The sequence below is a fragment of the Ochlerotatus camptorhynchus genome, unplaced genomic scaffold, assembly GCF_037179485.1.
Source record: "Ochlerotatus camptorhynchus isolate MF236.1 unplaced genomic scaffold, CSIRO-AGI_Acam_v1.1 ptg000361l, whole genome shotgun sequence".
Taxonomy (NCBI): domain Eukaryota; kingdom Metazoa; phylum Arthropoda; class Insecta; order Diptera; family Culicidae; genus Ochlerotatus; species Ochlerotatus camptorhynchus.
The window spans coordinates 7,256,286-7,279,088 of record NW_027040849.1 but is presented as its reverse complement, the minus strand read 5'-3'; the positions used below and the strand labels follow the sequence as shown (position 1 = coordinate 7,279,088).

General features: G+C 36.6%; 1 pseudogene; it reads left to right on the top strand.

Annotated features, from left to right (window-relative positions):
* The window catches only part of LOC135709590 (cytochrome c oxidase subunit 1-like), a 58,770-nt pseudogene extending 43,954 nt beyond the window's left edge, over positions 1-14,816 (top strand).
* The last annotated feature ends 7,987 nt before the right edge of the window (positions 14,817-22,803 follow it).

Sequence of the window (22,803 nt, the reverse complement as noted above, 5' to 3'; positions counted from 1 at the left end):
GTTTTTAAAAGAGATTTCTTGTTGATTTAATCATATTTATTTTATTAAGCCTGAAAATATACGCAGTAGAAGTAAAAATATTTTTATTGATTCAATAATGTTTTGTTTTCTTTTAGTAATAAACAGAATTGCAATTGAATTAAAAAAAAACTTTCTGAGGCATAAAATCTCTCCGGTTCATGAGTTGATGGGTCGATAGGTAGGGTCCAGGTGCGGCAACTGCCTTCATGGCGTACTCAGTACGGAAAACAAGATCGACGGAAAAAAATCAAGGAAAAAAATAAAGAAAAACTGTTTATATTTAACAACTGCAGCATAATTACTTACTTCAAGTCTCAAGATTTTCGGAAATCTTGCACTTTTTTCCCGAAATTCAATGTTAAAAACAAAATTTACGTCGAACGCGGAAAAAAAAACTGAATCAAACGAGAACAGTTTTGTGTTATTGTTTACATTTTTGTCCGGGAACGAGGGAATGGTTTGTAGTTATTTTTGCATTCATGGCCTGGAGAACGGACACAACAAATAAATGCTAAATTAAAAATTAACTATTGTTGGCTTAATAAAAGAATATTGTTATTTTAACAATAGTTGCAGTTGAAGAGTGGCTTATTAAAACAAAAAGAATCTTATTTTAAATTTATTTGAATAAGTATTATCGAAACAATAAAATGCAATATAATTTCAATCGGAATTGTTTGTTCAAATACAAATAAAGTTTTTTTTTTGGTTCAATGCAAAAAAAAATTCTGTCCGTGTAAAAAAAAACAGCAACGCAGATCCCACTGCAAAAAATATGGTTTTTAGCACAACAATTAATTTTGGAGAGCGTACCCCCTTGTACGCTGATAAAATCGAGCAAGTTATTTTGTTTTTATAAATTTTGAATTTTTTTTTCTCAAGCATTTTATAAAAATCTGTATAAATCTGTATTGTTATTTAAAAATCTGTGATAAATCTGTATTCTGTATCGGGTCTGTATTAAGATTAAAAAATCTGTATAATACAGATAAATCTGTATAAATGGCAGCGCTGACTCGAATCTCACTGACAACTGCACAACTGAGTGGATGTAAACAGTGCACTCTAAAGAGAAATTGGACAAAGTTTGGTTAGTTTTGGTCATGAGTACTAAAAAGTTACGCAAATTTGAAAGTTTCGCAATAATTATTGACTCACCCTTCAAACCCGTTGAGGAGACGCGATTAATTTAACTAATCATGTTTGTATTACTCCATGCGTGAAGTTAACGATTTACATAGTTCGAGATGCTTAACGTCAGATATCAGACTTAAAGTGGTCATTTTATACGATAGATGAGGATACGAAAGTATAGAGTTGATAGTTCCGTTAGAGTACGGCAGTGTGAACATTGTATATAGAGCGTAGAAAGCGAGCAACGAATCGGATAGATCATCTCTTTTACCAAACTCCCCTGTTGGGGAGGGATGGTGAGGGATACCATCTATCGTATAAAATGACCACTTTAAGCCTGATGTCTGACGTTAAGCATCTCCAACTATGTTTTAACTTGTTTTCGAACAGTTTTGCACTAAATTATCATATTAATACTGGTTCCGCTCGTTAAATATTGTGCTTCGATCAAGCAAATGCAGGAATGTTACAGTATTTTTAAAATCCGCAATTTCTCAAAAAAAACTTAATAACTTCAAATACTAACCCACGAATAATAAAAAAATGTTTTCATTTCTTACAAATACCATTTGTTTAAGTATTATCTGACCTTTCAAGCTTAATAAAGCATATTAACATTTTACCTGGTTTCACCTTAGTGTTCTTTGAAGCACTTCTACATTTTAATTGAGAGCTTTCTATGCCTTAAATTTCCCAACCCGAAAAATTAATAGATCAGACGGGAATTGATCCCAGCCGCCTTCAGCATGGACTTGCTTCGCAGCTGTGCTATTACCGGCTGAAGGTTATGAACAAAAAATACAATGTATCATCGTCGACGTTCTTGATAGTATAAATTCTGAGCATTTAGTGACCATAATAAAACACCCTTTCATTGACGAGGCTCGGTAGCTTAGTGATAACTGTTTCTACTTACTGAGCAGCAGTTCGGGAGTTCAATCCCAGGCCAGTCCCCTTCCTTGCAATTTTTTACAATGTCATATTCCATCCACACTAGATTTAAATAAAAATAGTCTGCTGCTCCTGATGAATGTGGGCGTCTTAGTGGAATATTTGTATAAAGAGAGAGAGAGAGAGCGGAGGACCTTATTTGCTGATTCACAAGATTTAAATAAATTCACAAGAGAAGACGACGATAATCTCAAAAAATATTGGTAGATAATCAACAGAGGTAAATAGTTCATATTACTGATATTAATGATTTATTACAAGTTCTCAACATCAATTAGGATGATACGTCCCAAAACACTACTCTGTATTAAATTTACTAAGAGGAAGAAATGAGCGAAGAGAATGTTTTGAGTCTACACAGAAAAAAATAAATTTTAATATTACATCCAAGAGGATGCACTTCAATCCTGTCGAAAATCTAATGTAATTTTTATGGCCACACAGATAAACAAATGCAGTAAAAGCAACGTAAGTGTATCCACTTTGATGTGAAAATAAACATAATATTTTGCTGTGTAATGAACTGTCAAAATCTGATCCAATCAAAAATTTCCATTATTTTTTTACGAGAATATCTAGTTCTTACTAGAGCAAATTCTAGAGTATCGTAATCAAACATATTCACCTTTATTTTTCGTGATCTTCTCAAAATGAACTAGATTTTAGAATCAAAAATAACATTCTAGCTCTATTGATAATTGATCTTTGTTAGTTAATGAATGGCATCAGTAAATGTGCAAAATATGACACACACGATGCACTCAATTATTATTTGACACGTACATCGAATCGAAAAGAAAACTCATTTGAAACACTAACTTCTGGCAAGGGTTGCAAAATAATTGACATACAAAACCCTGCTGCTGGATTGTATTTTGGTTTCTCCGCCAATCCCTCAGAGTATTTCTACTCTGTACATCATAATGCACGGTAAAAAGAAAATCGTGAAAATTTTTCCTAAACATTTCCATTAACAATTCACGCCATTAAAATTAATTCATCAGTCATCACATCAGTCTCCTCCCAAGATTTAAGCAACATCATTTAATTTTCGTGAAATCCACAAAATAAGCGAAATCCAAGCATGATTTAACAGCCTCGCAATTGTAAAAAAAAAACAAAAACACAATGAGCAAATCACAAACAAGTTTTAGTTTTTGTTCTGGAAAAGAGGCGCCAACTTGTGAGCAGTAGAGAGAGAGAATGTAAACAAAGGCAAGAAAGTTAATATTTTTTCAAGAAAAATGACTTGACTGACATTTTCTATAACTACAAGTGTGCTGCTTTAAAGAATTCACTTAGAAATGCCTAATGGAGACGTGTTACCAAATACGAAAAGGTCTTGATTAAAAAGCGAATTATGTAAATCATTTATCCAACTTTTAGTAATTAATACGGCCAATTTGTTTTATTCAATATTACGTATACTTTGATATATAATAAATATGTGTACAGATTCCGAACGATACTAAAAGACCGTGATAAAATTTGTGGTTCACATTTTAAATTTAATTTTAAATCACAATTATGCTATCCCGAAGTCGGAGTTGGAATCAAAGTCGTCAGACATATTCATGAGGAGTCGGAGTCAGAATATTTTTCACCAACTCTGCAGCCCTACTTTTATCTTTCAATAATGTCACAGAACCATAATTCCAAATCTTTCCCATTCCTCTTCAAGATGGATGTTTAAGGCACAGACGAACAAACATAACACATTGAATATTGTTCAATATGATACATCGTCGCTTGAACAATACCCCCATCTGTTGAGTATACTGTGATGGGTAGTACATTGAACAGATGGCGGTAGTGTGTAAACGTCAAATGCAAAAGTTATTGACTATGCGCGCGACAAGTGGCGGTACTACCAACTAAAACATTTAAGGGGAAGCATACAGCTCCGAAAAAAAAAATGAGTTTCGATTTTTCTAAAATTATTGGGAAAAGATATCAAAAATCTAAAAAAATCACATTTTTCCGTATTTTTTAAAGAAAATTCACGTGCAAAAATATTTTTTGTAATTTATCATGGCAAAAAACCACAAAACATCAACTTTTCGGTTTTGCTGAGGGTCCAATATTTTTTTCATCATGAGATAGAAAAACTTATTCTAACATGTAAATTTTCTCAAGAATCTATGGAAGAAACTGATTTTCTTGGATTGTTGATAATTTTTCCAATGTTTTTAGAAAATATTTTTTTTTTATTTTCGAGACGGTAATCAGTGTGTCAGTGTTATGTCTGTTTGTCTGTGTTTAAGGTATTCATCGGTGTATTAAAACCACTAAGGGGCCTCCCTTAGCTCAGTCGGTAAAGGCGCAGCTACAAAGCAAGACTATGCTGGAGGTGGCTGGGTTCGATTCCCGGTTCGGTCTAGGAATTTTCCGGGTTGGAAAATTTCTCGACTTCCCTGGGCATAGAAGTATGATTGGACTTGCCACACAATCATCCCAACTAACATTTTCAGCTTTGTAAGCCAACTTTTCCAGCGTTGTGCTGTAAAGTAACTGAAAAGAAGCTGCAGATACAGCTACAAGCAAAAGCTAGCAACATAGTTTTGGAGAGCGTTTACTCAACTTTCTCACAACCATTATTCAATTTATCAGTCGCACTGAATAACATCAGCCAATAAACGCTAATGTCACTTCTATACACACACTACCCAACTTTCAACTTGTAGCTGCAAAACAAAGCTAACAAAGTGAATATGTTACTCATTTGATGGCTTCTACACAACCAACCACTCTTGCTGAATAACATAAACATCAAAAGTGCTTTTTCAACAACTAAACAACCTGTACTCAGCTTATAAACTGTGTTAGAGCAACTTCGGAAGCATTTTCACAGCCAACTAGGTTTATTTTTAGACGTGTGCAGTTTTACAGCTTTTACTCTGTTCTTTTATAACTAGTCGAGAAAAGTGATTCATGTGTACTATTTTAAAGCCTCTACTCAGCGATTTTGTTGTAGAAGGGAATGTTGATTTGTTGACATAAGTTCAAAGTGTTGGCGTAGCACAGTTGGTAGTGTCAAGGTTTGCCAATGAGGTCGTCTCGAGTTCGATTCCAGGTTCCGGGGCAGGGTAAATAATTTGGTGATGATTTGTTACTAATTTCGATTAATTTGATTCACAGCAAAATAAACTCAATAAATTCCTTCATAAAAAAGCGTAAACAGTATTTAACCCGGCTTCAAGAGAAAGCTGTGTAGTGATTATTGGATAACCGGGAAAAGTTTGAATAAGCGCCTTTCAAGTTCACACACAACTAAACAGCAGGATAACAGGTGTATAGAAGCGTTAATGGATATGCAATAAGAGCTTCTCCCGACCGTTCCAACAGCCATAAGTAGCTGACTAAGTTCGCCAGATTTGCTTGTATAGAGGTTGAGTAAAGGTTTCCTCATATCGTATAACGTTTGAATACAGCTTGAGACTGTATAAATAAAATGAGTAAAGCGTTTACATTGTGAAAATTGTTAGTTGGGATATCAATGCAAAAATGGTACAGGCATCAAAATCTCTTAATTAACAACTGTGGAAGTGCATCTAGAACACTAAGTTGAGAGCACGCAATAAGCTAATATGCGATATGCAATAAGCTTGAAATGCGAAGAAGAAGAAGAAGATTAAAACCACTGAAAAAGCACATGGGTTTTGTAGACGATTGGAAAAGATTTTCACTGTAGTTTCTTCAGCATTGTTTCTAAAAATTACGTTATCTATAGCTTCGTAGAAGGTTTTATCATAATACAATCAGACATAAACAAGATTTTTTTCCTTGATTTGTTTTCCGTCGATCTTGTTTTACGTACTGAGTACCAATGCTACCGACGCCACGGAGGCAGATCTCACACCTGGACCCTACCTATCGACCCATCAACTCATGGACCGGGGACCAACGGTTTTACTTCCCTTCCGAAGGAAGGTGTGATCCGAAATTTTAGGCCTCAGAAAATCCCGGCGGTGCCGACTGGGATTTAACCCAGGCCATTTGAAGTGTGAGGCAATCACGCTTACCACTACACCACCGGCGCCGGTTAGTTTTTATTTTTAAAATTTCTGTCATTTTTAGGACGACCCTTTTTGCAACTAACACTGCTGCAGGGTAGAGGTTCCTGTTTCGCGGGTTTGAATAAATCTTGGGATTTGGAATAATATTTTAAGAAATCCTGGAAATTCCCGGGATCCCTGTGACAATTTCTAAGTACTTAAACTTACTAACTTCCCAAAAAATAATGCGTTTATGGAATTTTAAAGCTTGAGCAAAATTATTAAGACTAAAAATTTGCTCATATTTCGCTCTTAGCAGTCAGTTTTCTCAAAATATGATTTTAAGAAGTAAAATTTAACGTAAAAAAGCAACGAGAGAGAGAGAAATAATGTCATTTTAGAGCAATTGTCATACTGATATGCAGGTATAGAAAACCTATTTAAAATTCTGAATTGCCAAAGCAGGAACAATGTAAACACAATTAGATATATATCATAACAATTAAGGCTGGTATCTTACTGTAGTAGCTGGAGCACCTAGATAAAAATGGAATGTAATTTAATTTGAATTAGGAACACATTATTTTACAGCAAATGTTCGAGGAATCCGATAACATAAACTCTCTTACTGTCTAGTAACGTTGGCTTGATACCCAGAATAACAGATTGAACTAACTTTTTTACCAAATTTGAATCAATATTGCGTAACGTGCGAATGAAGTTTATGTGTAGGGCCAAAAGGCCGAATTTTATGAATTTTAATATTGATTTCAAACTCGGTGTTATGGATCACCAGAGTTATCGAGCCCTGAAGAAGGTCCGAACTTTAGACCTAAACATCGGTGATGATATAAGAGAATCTTTCTTTACTGCCACGCCACGCTGAAACACCGAGTTTACAATTAAATCTAATAGTCGTCTCCTAAGCGTTCAATCTCGATTACTTTTGCGAAGGGACGTATCTGCTTTTGTAAACAATGCATTGTAGCTCACCCACGCATGCTAACACTAACATCAGATCAGCTAGCAAATTTTCTCCCACCTCATAGTGCTGTTAAAGGGTGATACGGTCAAAATTTGGTCAAGGGAAAACGCGTGTAAATCGGTGAAATCGTTTATTTAAAAAATCAAATTAAATTTCTTTTTCAAGTTCAATTAGTATAAAATTCAGGAAAAATATTCAGTTAGGCTTCCGCTTTTCCAAATCCGAATTGCCGGGCCTTACGCTTGACCCGTGCCATCAGATTTTGTACAGCCACCTTGTCTACCTTCTTCGCCGCAGAAAGCCAGTTTGCCTTGAACTGCTGCTCGCCCTTAGCAGTTTTTTTGGTCTTCTTTAGGTTCCGCTTGACAATAGCCCAGTATTTCTCAATTGGGCGGAGCTCTGGCGTGTTGGGAGGGTTCTTGTCCTTGGGAACCACCTGCACGTTGTTGGCGGCGTACCACTCCATGGCCTTTTTACCGTAATGGCAAGATGCCAAATCCGGCCAAAACAGTACGGAACAACCGTGTTTCTTCAGGAAAGGCAGCAGACGTTTATTCAAACACTCTTTCACGTAAATTTCTTGGTTGACAGTCCCGGAAGCTATGAAAATGCTGCTTTTCAAGCCACAGGTACAGATGGCTTGCCAAACCAGATATTTCTTTGCGAACTTTGACAGTTTCATGTGCTTGAAAACATCTGCTACCTTTCCCCTTCCTTTTGCCGTATAAAACTCCTGTCCCGGAAGCTGCTTGTAGTCGGCTTTGACGTAAGTTTCGTCGTCCATTACCACGCAGTCAAACTTCGTCAGCATCGTCGTGTACAGCCTCCGGGATCGCGCTTTGGCCGTCGTATTTTGTTTATCATCGCGATTTGGAGTCACTACCTTCTTGTAAGTCTATAGTCCGGCTCGTTTTTTGGCTCGATGCACGGTTGTAGACGATACACCCAGCTTATTTGCGGCATCTCGGAGAGAGAGGTTAGGGTTTCGCTTGAAACTACCAGCAACTCTCTTTGTCGTCTCAGCGGCTTCCGGTTTTCGATTTCCCCCCGATCCAGACTTCCTGGCTGTCGACAAACGTTCCCCAAACACTTTAATTACATTTGTAACGGTTGATTTGGCAACTTTTAGCGATTTTGCCAACTTTGCGTGCGAGTAGCTCGGATTTTCGCGATGCGCGAGCAAAATTTTGATACGGTGCTCTTCTTGCTTGGACAGCATTTTGACAACTGAAGAGTGAATTCCAAAATCAAAATAGGAGCAACATTCTACACACACACACCTTCAAAATGAGGGGTGTTCAGGTTTTTTAAATGCAAAATTGAAAGAAATACGTCAATTTGATATTGACCAAATTTTGACCGTATCACCCTTTAGTATGCGTGGGCAAGCCACCAGTTACGTCAAATCAACGATCAAATGCAGTGTTTACAAAAGCACCCAGCGAAAAAGCAGTCGATCATAACCATCGGGTATTCTTTAGATCAATTTACAACACTGAAATTGAAATGCACCAGTTATGGCTATATGTTCCTTTTGTGGTGCGTTCCAATTATGCACAGCAAAAAAATAATTTTAATATAACATCAAAGTGGATGCACTTCAATCGTGTTGAAAATATGATGTAATATTACTTGCCAAAAAGGACAACATTATCATTAATAAAGGGTGTCCCACATCAAATCGCATCACGAAAAAAAAAACGCTGTTGAAAATTACCTAGATGACCGATCATTTTCAAACTTTCAGACAATAAAATATAGCCCATTAGAAAGCTTTTGGCATATTTGATTCATTCAACTTCAATACCATAACCGTACGCTCGCACCTTACGCTTAACTCCACTTGTAAGGTTCTGTACAACATCTGGCTGCAGCTTCTTCTGTACGGCAACCCACTTTTTCTTCATGTCTTCCTCAGATTTGACCTCCTTGGGATGCTTCGGTAGTGTCTGATTCATAATAGCCCAGTATTTTTCGATGGACCTTAGTTCCAGTGCGTTGAGGAGGGGGAGGGGTTCATGTCCATGGGTACGAAAGTGACCCCGTTGGCTTCGTACTACTCCAGGACAACATTTGAATAGTGGCACGAAGCTAGATCAGGCCAAAAGATCTTAGGGCCCTCGTGATGCTTCAACAGAGGAAGCAGACGCTTCTGTAGACACTCGTTGAGGTAGATCTCCTCGTTTACAGGCCCGGTAGTGACGAACGGCGCACTTCGTTTTCCATATGAGCAGATCGCTTGCCAAATCATGTATTTCTTGGCAAACTTTGAAAGTTTCTGCTTTCTTACTTTCTCCGGAACATCAAACTGTGAAGATCAATAGCCCCGGAAGTCCGCCTTAACTTATGTCAGCATACTTCAGCATACAGTGTACTTTTCCACCGTTCATCGCGATTTAGAGCCTTCTGCACTTTGTACGTATGCAGTCCCTCCAGTTTCTTGGATATCTGAATGAAAAACTTGGACAGATTCAACTTTTTGTCCACATCCCTGACCGAAGCATTGGGATTCCACTTAAACGCTTTCACGACACGCTTGTGATCTTGATCACTAATAGAACATCCATTCTGACCACATTTCTCCTTCCGTTCGATGCTCAGAGTTTTGTAGTAACGTTTAATCACACGCTTCACCGTTGACTGCACGATTCCGAGTTGTTTTCCGATGTCTCGGTGAGAGAGAGTTGAGAATTGTCCAGGTGCTTGCGCAAAATCAATTCGCGGCGTTGCTTTTCGGGTGACGGCATTTTTTCCATCATTCGTAAAACTGACAGCGATAAAAATACAGTGTTAACAATATACTCTAAACTACTTCTACCCAAATGTTGAAGAGAAAATACCCAATGGGTAATTTTCTACCGTGTTTTTTTTCCGTGATGCAATTTGATGTGGAACACCCTTTACAGTGCATGAATTGCAGGGCATCCTCTTGGATGTAATATTACAATTTATTTTTTTGCTGTGTGGCCTATGGAATTCTATTAGGCCGTAATTGGAACACGTCATAATATGAACATCTAGCGATAACTGGTACATCTACCCTAATCATAATTATATTAATCAGTGTACTAAGAGTGGAACAAAAATTAAGATGAATGTAACTTTAAATGATGGGAAAGTAATGTATTAGCAAAATATCAATTTTATCCAGGAGCTAATATCAGACATTCCAAAAGAAGAAGAAGAAGACAGCATATTTTCGAGCTTTTTTCAGAAAACTTAATTCTGGCACCAGTGAATGTCCAGTATGCACACACACACACACACAGGTTAATCCGGATCGTGGAGGGCCGACTACGGCAGCAGACGGCAAGGGGGAGAGACCCGTAAGAAAACAAACAAAAATTGCACTGCCAAAAATTATGCCGAGACCGAGGCAAATAACTGGAAAAAATGTGACCATCAAATATCACGAAGGCAATAAAAATGCCCCACAATGAAGAAAAGTGAGCCAACCAGCCGCAGCAGCGAGAGAGAAAAAAAAACCGCAACAGCCAAAAAGTCAGCGTGCGGTGTGTGTGCTGTGCTGAATGCATTTTGGCTCAGCCATGGCAGCAGCATTATTGCATTTGCAGCCACCAAAGTAATGTTAGTCGCCAAAGCTTTTGGGAAGTTTTTCGAATTACGGGTATGTACGTTCGTACGTTGCGTTGGTTGAGAGGACAGGGAGGGTCTTCTGAGGGCAAAAATGTGGCCTGGCCACAATTCCGCAGCCTTTGGGGTCTGGTGGTGCAGCAGGGGGGACGGTGCGGTGGTTTTATCATCTCTATACCATCGAAAGATGTCAGCTGCGGGCAAACTTTTTTTCTGCTCTTGCCTCGCCGGTCTGGGAATGCGTATGCGTGAATTGCACCGAGACGAGAACCAACAACGCAAGGGAAAAAAATAAAACGTAACTGCAGCGATGTACTTGAAAGGACGGTTTTTGGGGCATAATATTCGTTTTTGGTCAGCCCAGAGAGTGGAAGGGAAAGGGCTCGGAGGAAAAGTGCGGGCAATTGCATTAAAAATTCAAATTACATACTATTGCACAACAGCACACATCCGCAAGGTAATCGGTACAGATGATCAAATTTCTCGCCAGGCTTCGGTCAGAGCCAATGCCAGGAGGGTGCAAGATAGTCAGATCTCAATGTCAAAAGGTCCGGAGTTATTTTGGAGCATTTTTTTTTTGTGTGTGTGCCACTCCTGACGAAGGGAAATTCCCAACGTTGTTGCACACAGTAAGTGCACTGGATAATGGACAATTCATGGCAGGGTTGAAGCCACGCTTGGGTGCGCTTCTAATGAGATTCTAAGCCAATTTGGCATGAATGATATATGCTCGTAAGAGAAACGCATACTCGCATCAATCATCGAGATCATGTCTGTGATAGAACAATGTACGAGTCCAGCATTATTCTTATCTTTATTGTTTTTTGTAATGGAAGTTTCGTAGGAAGTTCAGTACTAGCGAGTATGATGTGGTGTACTTTAGATAATACATTTGCGACCAAAATGGCAGTTAAATGAAAGATATTCGGGAGCTGGTTGTTGAGAATCGTTTATGCTACAAAGCTGGTTACAGTTTTTGTGCTTTCATGGTTGTACATATAGACTTCTTCCATTCTTTTCAAGACAAATATTGTAACGTCGTAATTACATTAAAATCCCCAAGAGTCGGAAATTACTTAAAGACTTGTCAAAATGATTGACTTCTTAAAACAAAATTATAACATTGTATTAAAAAATGACAATTAAATAGTTAAGCAACGAATACCGGGCCGTCATAAAACGCCAATAAGATAAAATGTCACCATTAACATGTCTGAAGTTGGAAAAATTACGTTGAAAACGTAAAAGAAAACTATATAATCCATACCCTCAAAGTAATATTTGCATCAAAAGAACCTTCAAAACACTACACTGTTATTAATATACGATCTTCATCTAATATACGAATTACTTTAGACCAATTATCTTTATTTGTATGATCAGTTGTAATTATAGGTTTATCATTACCAGTCTTAGCTGGGGTTTTTACTATATTATTAACAGATCGAAGTTTATTTACTTTAGACCCTATTTTATATCAAAATATATTTTGATTCCTTGGACATCCAGAAGTTTATATTATTTTCAATTCAACCCGGATTAATTTCTCACATACTCAAGAAAGAGGTAATTAATCAACTTATGGAACTTTAGGAATAATTAATACTATATTATCAATTGTTTTATTAGGATTTAATGTTTGAGCTTACCACAGTAGACGTAGATATCCGAGCATATTTTACATATGTCACAAAAATTATTGCTGTACCTACAAGATTTTTGACGTAGGACTACGTCTGTGATTTCTATATGGGGGTATACTTTGAGAAAACCGAAAATTGAACATGTAACAAAATAATGAAAGATTTTGAACTTTAATAACTCAGCTGCCCCTGGACCTATTTCAATAATTTTAGCATCAATCGATCAGAAATATATCTACGCATTAATAATAATGCTTCCGACTGATTTTCTACAAAAACGTATTGAAAAAGTGGTAATGTGGTAATGTGGTAACTGTTTTCATGACATAAACGTTCTTCCCAAACCCAGTCGTCATAATCGAGTACCACTTGGTTGCACATCATTCTGCTTTAATCTGAAAAGATAAAAAAGAGCGCTGCTGTCTAGCCTCAACTCGTTTTCGCTTCGGACGGCGTTGTGAGCATGCAGCAGAAGCAGCAATATCAGCTGTAAGCAGGTGGTGGCATGTTAGGTAATCCACTCTTCTACCTAACAAGCACCAATTACTGGTCGTGGCAAAGGAGGAAAAGGTCTTGGTAAAGAAGGCGCCAAGCGTCATCGCAAGGTTCTTCGTGATAACCGCCATCCGTCGTCTGGTTTGCCGTGGCGGTGTCAAACGTATCTCCGGTCTGATCTACGAGAAAACACGAGGTGTGCTGATGGTGTTCTTGGAAAATGTGATCCGTGATGCTGTCATCTATACTGAATACGCCACGGCCATCGATGTCGTCTACGCTTTGAAGTGACAGACAGACTGTACAGTTTCGGAGGTTAAATCATCACCAACTTTGGCAACAAAACGGCCCTTTTCATCTTATTACAGTAAAGAGTTGGAATATAATTTATCTGTGCCTATTTGTCCATATTTCTGAATATGCACGCCCCCAACGACCACACAAAATGCTCTTCAGAGTTGTAATCTTGTAACCAAACTTGGAAGCAGGGGTGCAAGTGATTTTGATCGATTCTCTTCTCCTTTCGTTAATAACTCGTTAATTGCGCTTTGCTTTGAAGGATTGACATTGGCAAACTACGAGAGTGTCGCTACTTAATGGCAAACTACTCATGATGGGTGGTGTCTGTGTAAAAAGAAAGGCAATCAAAATATCGTTTTGTGATTGTTTCCCAAACACAGACATCATATTGAAACACCATCGTGATTATGCATTGTAGCATTCTCTGTAAATTCCAATTTGTACAGTAAGTGCTTCAGTGTTTACACTCCGCGTTGGATAGAGTAAATATTCGAAGTGAATCAAGTGTTTATTGAGAAATTCTGTAAACATCTTCAAAATGTTTCAACACATGGCTGCAAAATATCTCCGCGATTATCGGAAGCGCGTTAGAGACCAAGAGACAGAGAAATTTGCGAAACAGACGCGGACCGTTACTGAACGCGTTCGATTGTGTCGAGTCAACAAGAAAGCGGCCAAAAGTAATTCTAATTTTAGGATTCATTCAATAACCGACCAATTTCAAAAATTTGAAAAATAAATTGTTCATTTTGGAGTTAAGTTTCTAAACTATTTATTTTGTTATTAATATATAAGTGCATGGAGCATCAGAAACCATCTCGTAGTTTTACGTTAACAATGCGGTCGTGCTTCGGACACAACCCTTAACTTTTTTTTGTTGATTAGCTTCATAGAACTCAATTAATTCCTGCTTTACTTTGATCATTAGGATTTGTATTCTTCTTTACAGCTGGAGGATTAACAGGAGTAGTTCTGGCTAATTCACCAATTGATGATGTATAACATGATACATATTATGTTGTCGCCCATTTCCATTATGTTTTATCAATAGCTGTATTTGCTATTGCAGTAGGTTTTATTAATTGATATGCTTTAACTAGTAACTAGTAAAAACTAGAACTAGTAATAAATCCTTCTTTGATTAAAGGCCAAATTTGTTATAATATTTATTGGAGTAAAATTTTCAGTTTTCCCTGAACATTTCTTTGGATTAGCTGGAATTCCTCAGCGATATTCTGACTTTCAAGATAGTTACTTAGCTTGAAATATTGTATCTTCACTAGCAAGAAGTATTACCAGTCGATAGCATTACGATAATTGTATAAAATGGCGCATTTCAACCGCATCAATTTCTACCAAAGAATTGGAAACAAATGTAACAAATCTTTGTATATCCCTTGAAAAAGATGGAATATACCATTGAAACGTTGGGAGTAGAAGAAAAACATCGTTTTACTCGCTAAAAAACTGAAAGCCGATAAAATTTATTCACAAACAGTCCACCAGTCGATAGCATTACGATTATAGAAGAACTATTTCTTTGTTTGGAATTATTTTCTTTATATTTATTATTTGAGAAAGTATTATTTCCCAACGTAGTCTTTCTTTCGCTATACAATTATCTTAATCAATTGAATGATATCATACTCATCCTTCTGCTGAGCATACTTATTCAGAATTACCATAACTTTCTTCTAATTTCTAATATGACTGATAAGTGCAATGAGTTTAAGGTGATTCATCGATATTTTACAAAATAACTATATCTTCAACTATTGTAGAAATCATCCACCATATGGAAAATGTGTATGTATGTAAGTAGTTACCATCCTAGCTTGGCCTGCATGCGGCTCTACATAACAGAAAAATCAAATTTTGTTATCGTTCTGAATTCAACATGTTGCTGTATGAAGCGCCAAAATGGGTTGAGCGGACCCGTAAGCAGAGACGCTTACGTGAAACCCGCGGGAATAAGAGACTCTCCTTCCTACATTATGATCCAACAAAACGAATAACGAAATTCGCAATACTAGTTAAGCTTTCCACGAGAGTAGAATGCACACGATCACAATCGAATCCGTAGGATAAAGAAAATGACAGTGTACATTCCCTCCTAGACTCTGGTTGGCACTCCACTCCATTGTTCAATTGCAACTTCAATGATGCCCTGATGCTACCTCCCGTCCCATCGTTTAATAAATTTAGTGTATGAATTCATATATTATCATTCAATATATAATGAAAATAAAGTATGTAATGAGATTTTGTATAAGTTAAATAAATAATCATATAATTAAAAAAATATAACAAAATACAAACAACCTTGATTTTAGTCACTCAATTTCTTTAAACTCAAGCTATATATGAATATTTTAATTGCATGGTATGATTGAACTCAACTTTGCCTATTTAATGTACCCAAAATTTAAGTAAAGAATCAATTTGCGAAATAATCAAGGTTATTTGAGCATACAAGAGTTATAAAAATAAGTATCCTTGAATAATTCTCAGCGACGCCGGATGTGTAGTGGTAAGCGTGATTACCTCTCACCCCAGCAGGCCTGGGTTCAATCTCAGTCGGCGCTACCTAGATGTTCTGAGGCATAACATCTCTGATCACGTCTTCCTTTGGAAGGGAAGTAAAGCCGTTGGTCGCCGGTTCATGAGTTGATGGGTCCAGGTGTGGGAGCTGCCTCCCTGGTGTAGGTAGCATTGGTGCTCAGCACGGAAAACAAGATCGACGGAAAACAAAATCAAGGAAAAAAAAACACCTTCTGGTCCTTCAGGATCTGCAGGACAACTTTTTTCTATAAATGAAAATTACAGTTATAATAATGTAATGAGATTTTAAACATGAACAACATATAAAATATGATGAATGTAACGTAAACAAGTATTACAAAATACAAAATACATTCAACTGATTTTAACTTTTGATATTTTATTGGAATTGAAATAAACACTTTATTATGCACCATGGAATGGCTTAAGGCAATATGGAATGCTTTTAAAAATATTGGTAAACTTTAATAATGAATTAATAGTCAGAAAAATTAAAGTAATTTGGATATCAGACAATTATCAGTTTTCATGCAATTGTAATCATGCATTACAATGTTTTTGTATTTTCCTGAACGAAGGCTGAAAATAGTGAATCATTATGATATAATCCAAAAATGCTCTATCATCGAAGAGTTGAAAATAAACTTAAAAATTTAAATCAATAAATCCAGCCTAAACGGAGGACTATGCTCCCTCATCACTCATATTCCGTATCTGATTAAATAAGTATCAACAAGTAATGTTATTTTCTCTTCTGGAAAGGAAAAATAAAATGTTAAATTGTACTGTCATATAAACGTTAAACATACTGTTTGGCTAGGATGAGACTAGGCCCTACATTGTGTTGATGATGATTATAGGAGATTGGCCAAAGGGTGATTAGTTTTCGGCGAAAAACACTAGAAATTTACTTTTATTCACTTTTTATTACCTCCGTCAGGCATCAGGCCTGGCCGGAGGGTAGAACGGTTCTTATATGTAATTACAACAAATATTTCCACTTATATACTTACACCAAAAAATCAAACTAATCAAAGAATAATATTGTTTCAGTACTTAAAAATAAACAAAACATATAAGTACAACAAAACATACAAAAACACTATCACAGAAGCAAGGAGCTGACAGCTGTGCTTAGTATGCTTCGCTTCGCTACCATCACGCGCCGGGGGCATATGTTTGTGGCCGCTTTCATATTCAAATGTTGCAGAGCCCGGCACCGATGGTGCAATCCAACATACTGCCCCCGAAAAACGAATGTTTTTCAATTAATTTTACAATGCGAAAACTTTACCATTATCTTTCGTTTCGATGATGCAACGGCCTTTAAATGAACGCTTCGGTCCAAGTAAATGACGCTATGGTCGAAAAGTGAACGTATCTTTCTGGCAAGTGGATGGAGGGATCCAACGGGTGCACGCTACAGTTCGACGGGAGGACACTACGACAATTTTACCTAGTGTCTCACTTTCCAACAGGTGCTTCCAAAAATTTGGTATTTTGCAATCGTAAAATTGAACATATTTGTAGTTCATTGGCGAACGCTCAATTGATGATAAGTTAACAAAGTTACATGGTGTCAAATTTGAACATTTTGTATGGAAATCGGCATGCGCTACTACTATATTGAACACAACTGTAACAATCTTCAACTGGAACGTACTCACCAAATCAATACATCCGGGAGCGCATTCTCGATCCCTCTACGCATACCTTCCTATAATCACCCTCAAATAACTCCTCCTCCAGTGGCTCCAACCACACAATAACCAGATATCACTTCTCCCTCCACCCGCACAAAAGCAATGCTCATCGCAAAAACCCACTAATAGATTCGCGCGGTCAAGTCACACCGGCAACAAAGAGAAGCGAGAAAACACCAAGCACCTAAGCAACAGGGGGGGAGGGGGGAGGGAACAAAAGCACAAACCTCTCCAAATAAAATTATCGCGCCCGGGACACAAACCAATCAAATGTGAGCACCGAAAACTCCACGCCAGCACTCTTATCGAACAACTCGACAGAGCGAGCAAAAACCGAACTGTTCTGATTGACGGTCAAGCAGAGAAAATGAGAAATCATCCACCTTTGCCATTGATAAATAACATTTTTTAACCAAATTGATCCCCAATTTCCACAATTTGTTTCATAAGTATTCGAGGATATTCTGTGAAAGTTTCAGCATATTTGATGGAGGTATTATGCCTACAGCAAGACTTCCCTGAGCTTCGGCAGGGCTTCCCTGAACTTCGGCCGGACTTTTCCCAAGTTCGGCAAGCCTTCTCTGAACATTGGTAGGTCTTACCTGAAGTTCGGAAAAGCTTCCCTGAACATCGGCAGAACTTCTCTGAACTTCGGCAGGACTTCCCTGAACTTCGACAAGCTTTTCCTGATCTTTGGAAGAACTTTCCCGAACTTCGGCAGGACTTCCCTGAACTACGGCAAAACTTCCCTGAACTACAGTAGGACTTCTAAGTCCTTCGGTAGGCCTTCTCCGAACTTGGAATCTTGGAATTGTTATTTCAGTAGTAGAATTATTATAATTATACAATAATATTGTATTTACGAATATGGTCAAAATTTCAATACTTCCCATTTTGATAATTTGCAATGCTTGTTGGTATTGGTGCATTTTGAATATGGGTGTAGTTCGAGTGGGTGTGGGGTCAGTATCAAAGGAAAAGTACCAACTTTCACCATAAGCTTCATGTATAAACAATAAAAAATGGTCTCTGAAACTCTAAAATATTCTAAAATATAAAGAAAGGGAGAAAGAGTAGTAATTTCCACGAGAATTTCTATTTCCATTATTTCCATATATATACTTCCCACATTCATCAGGAGTCTAAATAATCAAAATGGCTTTTTAAATATTTTGGCCTTGAATTTGTCAAATTATCTTGATAACGCCAAAACACCGAAACTGCCTGAACAATGTTGGCAAGCTGCCTTCTAATCGACAAAATGGACTTTAATTTCCAACATGACTTAAAAATCGCAAAAGTGTCCTAAATACGCCAAAATAGCCCTGAAATATGATACAACAGGCTTGAAACCAATATTGAAACAAAATAGCCCATGAATCGCAAAAATGGTATTAACATTTTCCGTTAAGATAATTGAAATGATTTCTATAAATTTGTTTGAAAATGTCAGCAAGCTGCCGGTGAGCCGCGGGCTATTCTTAAGTGAATCGTAGGAATTCAGGCAATTTGGGCATAGGTTTTCCAAAATTTATATAAAATTTATATGAATATTAAATTATGAAAGGTCAATCAAAGGTTCAAATTTTTGAAAAGTGTTCAATCATTTGAAATTGAAGCCATTTTTACTAGTAACATAAATATAATCATGTTTTTCAAATATGTCCAATCATCCAATTTAGTACACAGATAAATTTAGCATAAATTTTGAAAAGCTTAGAACCAAGTTGCTTTAATTTCTCTCGACACAATTAAGGACAGCCCTTGGCCTACCCGTGGGTTGTGACTAGCAATGGGCGATCTTGGATCGAATCACAAAAGATCGATTAATCGAACCTTTTCATTCGATTTTTGTTTCGATCCAACAACAACAAAAAAAAAAATCAGTGCATTTGCAGTTGCAATTTAATATTGACCTGTACCTGGAGTCTTCAGCTCACGCTCGGGTAGTTAAAATTGTGTCTGCGCAGATCTATAGTACCGAAAGAGTATACGATGATTGCATACATTTGTCCCCCCACCAAAACCAACCGGAGGCCTGTGGGATATTCATGATGAAATGGTAAAGAAAGTTATTAATCTACAGCTACATTCACTTATTATGCCATATTTCAGGTTCATCAGTCCTCTGCTGCTTCCTTGGGATCCCTCTCGGATGAGTTTTGGGATATCTGAATTGAGTACTTACCTGCTCGTTTTGTTTCATATGTTAATCTTTCGTTTTTTAAATCGTTCATTTAATAACAATAAAACGAATTTTATAACCTGGTCAATCGCTTACCTAATCAAGAATCCTGAGCAAAAACTTCCACATGTCAAATAAAATCAAAATAGTCATTAACTATATTCTCACGTAGACCATCCGTTACAGAGTTTGTTCCGCGGTACACGATAAAGACCGTAAAGCATGGAGGTGGTAGCATCATGGTTTGGGGCTATTTTTCTTGGTATGGAGTAGGTCCCATTTTCCGTATTAATTCCATCATGGCCAGATTTGAATACAAAGAAATCATGAAGGAGGCTATGCTCCCTTATGCAGAAGAGAACGGAAAAGGCGCAGCTACAAAGCAAGACCATGCTGGAGGTGGCTGGGTTCAATTCCCGGTCCGGTCTAGGAATTTTTCGGGTTGGAAAATTTCTCGACTTCCCTGGGCATAGAAGTATGATTGGACTTGCCACACAATTATACCAATGCAAAAATGGTACAGGCATCGAAAGCTCTCAATTAATAACTGTGGAAGTGCATCTAGAACACTAAGTTGAGAGCACGCAATAAGCTAATATGCGATATGCAATAAGGTTGAAATGCGAAGAAGAAAAAGAAGCAAGACAACGATCTGAAACCCTATTCTAAGTATGTAAAGGAATGGTTTCGTGCAAAAAAAGTGTTATTTCATGGCCTAGCCAATCTCCTGACATCAATCCCATCGAAAATGTATGGAAAGAGCTTAAAAGAAAGTTATCTGGTCAATTATGGACCACAGTTCAATAAAAGTGGTATGCTATACCAAAGGAAACTTGTCAGTGCTTGGTTGAGTCAATGACAAGAAGATTGAACTAGGTTCTACTTAACAATGGAGGGCACAGCGGTTACTAAGTGTCATTAGTCTAATACAACTTGTATGATTATTTTCAAGCTTTCAATTCTATAGTTTTATGCAACACACCTATTTCACTGACCAGGCATATTTTATATTTGATTCTAATGGGTGAGTCATTTAATGTTTTAACTTTGAGTTTTTTATTACACTATCAAATGCTTAACTTTAAAGTAAAATAAAATGAAGTTGAATGAACATAACCTAACATTTCGCATTTATTTTGCCTACACCTATTTTAATGACCAGCAGTGATGTATGTTTCACTCACAACATTTACTGCGTACGTACTACACAATTTATTTCTAAATTATATCAATCATCTATTATAGGTGAAATGTCATAACAAGATAGCTTATTAAAACTCTACACGGTAACCGCAAAATACCCAATAATGACTACAAAGTAAGCATTTTCGAGGGAAACTGCAAGTACCCATTAAATGAGTAAAATTTTACCCATTTATGAGTAATTCCAACTACAAAAACAAGTAGTAAGTATTCATTTTTGAATAACAAATACTCATAAATGGGTAATATTTTTACTCATTTAATGGGTAGTCCCAGTCTCCCTCGAAAATGCTTACTTTGTAGTCATTATTGGGTATTTTACGGTTACCGTGTAGAGTGAACTTGGCTTAAGGTTCAATTTACTTTGATGCTTTTTCGAAAAATTGAAGAGCAGTTTTTTTCAACGCATTAGTTCAGATTGCAAAATGCTTGCACTATTCGATTCCTTTTGCTATTCGAAACAAAATGACGCGAGCTTTTAGCAATCCGAAATAATGCGTCGAAAAAAACTGCTTTTGAATTTTTCGAAAATGCATCAAAGTAAATTGAACCTTAATTTGCACCAACTTTCCTATGATCCGTTATATTTGAAACATTTTTGTGCCATTTTGAAAAATGAATCGATTCAAAAGATCGATTCAAAAAAATCGATTCAAAATGATTGATTAAATCGGTGAATCGATTATTTTCAAAAAAAAAAAATAAACGATTCACTAAGATCGATTCTTGCCCCAAGATCGCCCAATGCTAGTTGCTGCGCAACATTTTAAAGGTTAGAAATCGTTTTTCCCATAAATAGCCACCTCCAAAAAACCAATCATTTGGTTTGTTCTATAAATAAATAACTAAAAAAATTAACAATACTCGATTACTTTTTCAAAGGGACGTATATGCTTTTGTAAACAAAGATTCAAACGTCAATTTGTAAAAAATCTCTTATGATGGCGGTTTTTTTTAATGACTTTATTTAGGCGGTTTATGATGATGATGATGATGATGATGATGATGATGATGGTGGTGTTAGTAAACGAGAATTGTAGAAATCAACCAATAAATAAATTAACTATGACATAAATAAACACACAAATTAATAAACAATAATAAATAATTGATAAATAAACTTAATTATCATTAAATATATAAAAATGTAATTAATACATAAATTGATGGTGCTGGTGATAGATTGGTATGCATGACTGCTTGGTTCAATCTCGATTGAGGTCGTTGGGATTTTTCTGAGGCGTATAAAATCTCTGGTCATATCTTCCTTTGGAAGGGAAGTACGTAAGTAAGTATGTAAGTAAGTAAGTAAGTAAGTAAGATAGAAAGTAAGTAAGTAAGTAAATAAGTAAGTAAGTAAGTAAATAAGTAAGTAAGTAAGTAAGTAAGTAAGTAAGTAAGTAAGTAAATAAGTAAGTAAGTAAGTAAGTTAGTAAGGTAGTAAGCAATATCTAAATAAATAAATTTATTATTAACTGAATAAAAAAAAAAAACAAATACATTAATTATTTAATTAACTAATTAATCAGTTGATTAAAATATATTATTAAATAATTAAATAAATAGGATATTTTTCGTATTCTCGTCAATCTGCACAGCATCCACGCAGTGTTCAATACAAATTTAAAACTAGTTCAAGCTGAACAATGCATTAGACTCTCTTCGTCGACTTTCTCTTCGCATCCTCACGGCCAGCTAATTTCAGCAAGCAAATCTATGAAACAAGCTATTATCTAGCATTTGATGGGGGGTGGGGGCTATGAATCAAACTGGAGGGTGACAAAAAGACCAGGAGAAAATAAAAATCAACGTGCTAGTGTGTGTGAAGCCTTGTGCGAAAAAAAAAAATTAAAAGAAACTAAATTGGTTGTAAATTCGGAAAAACTTTCATATGAGACATCAGAGAAGAATGTTGGTGATCTAAAAATGTCCCTTGTGACGTTGACGGAAAGATTCAGTGTGGAATCGGTGCGATGTCATCAGCAAGAAAAATCGCATGGATGCAGATGGAACACACACTTATGACATAGGA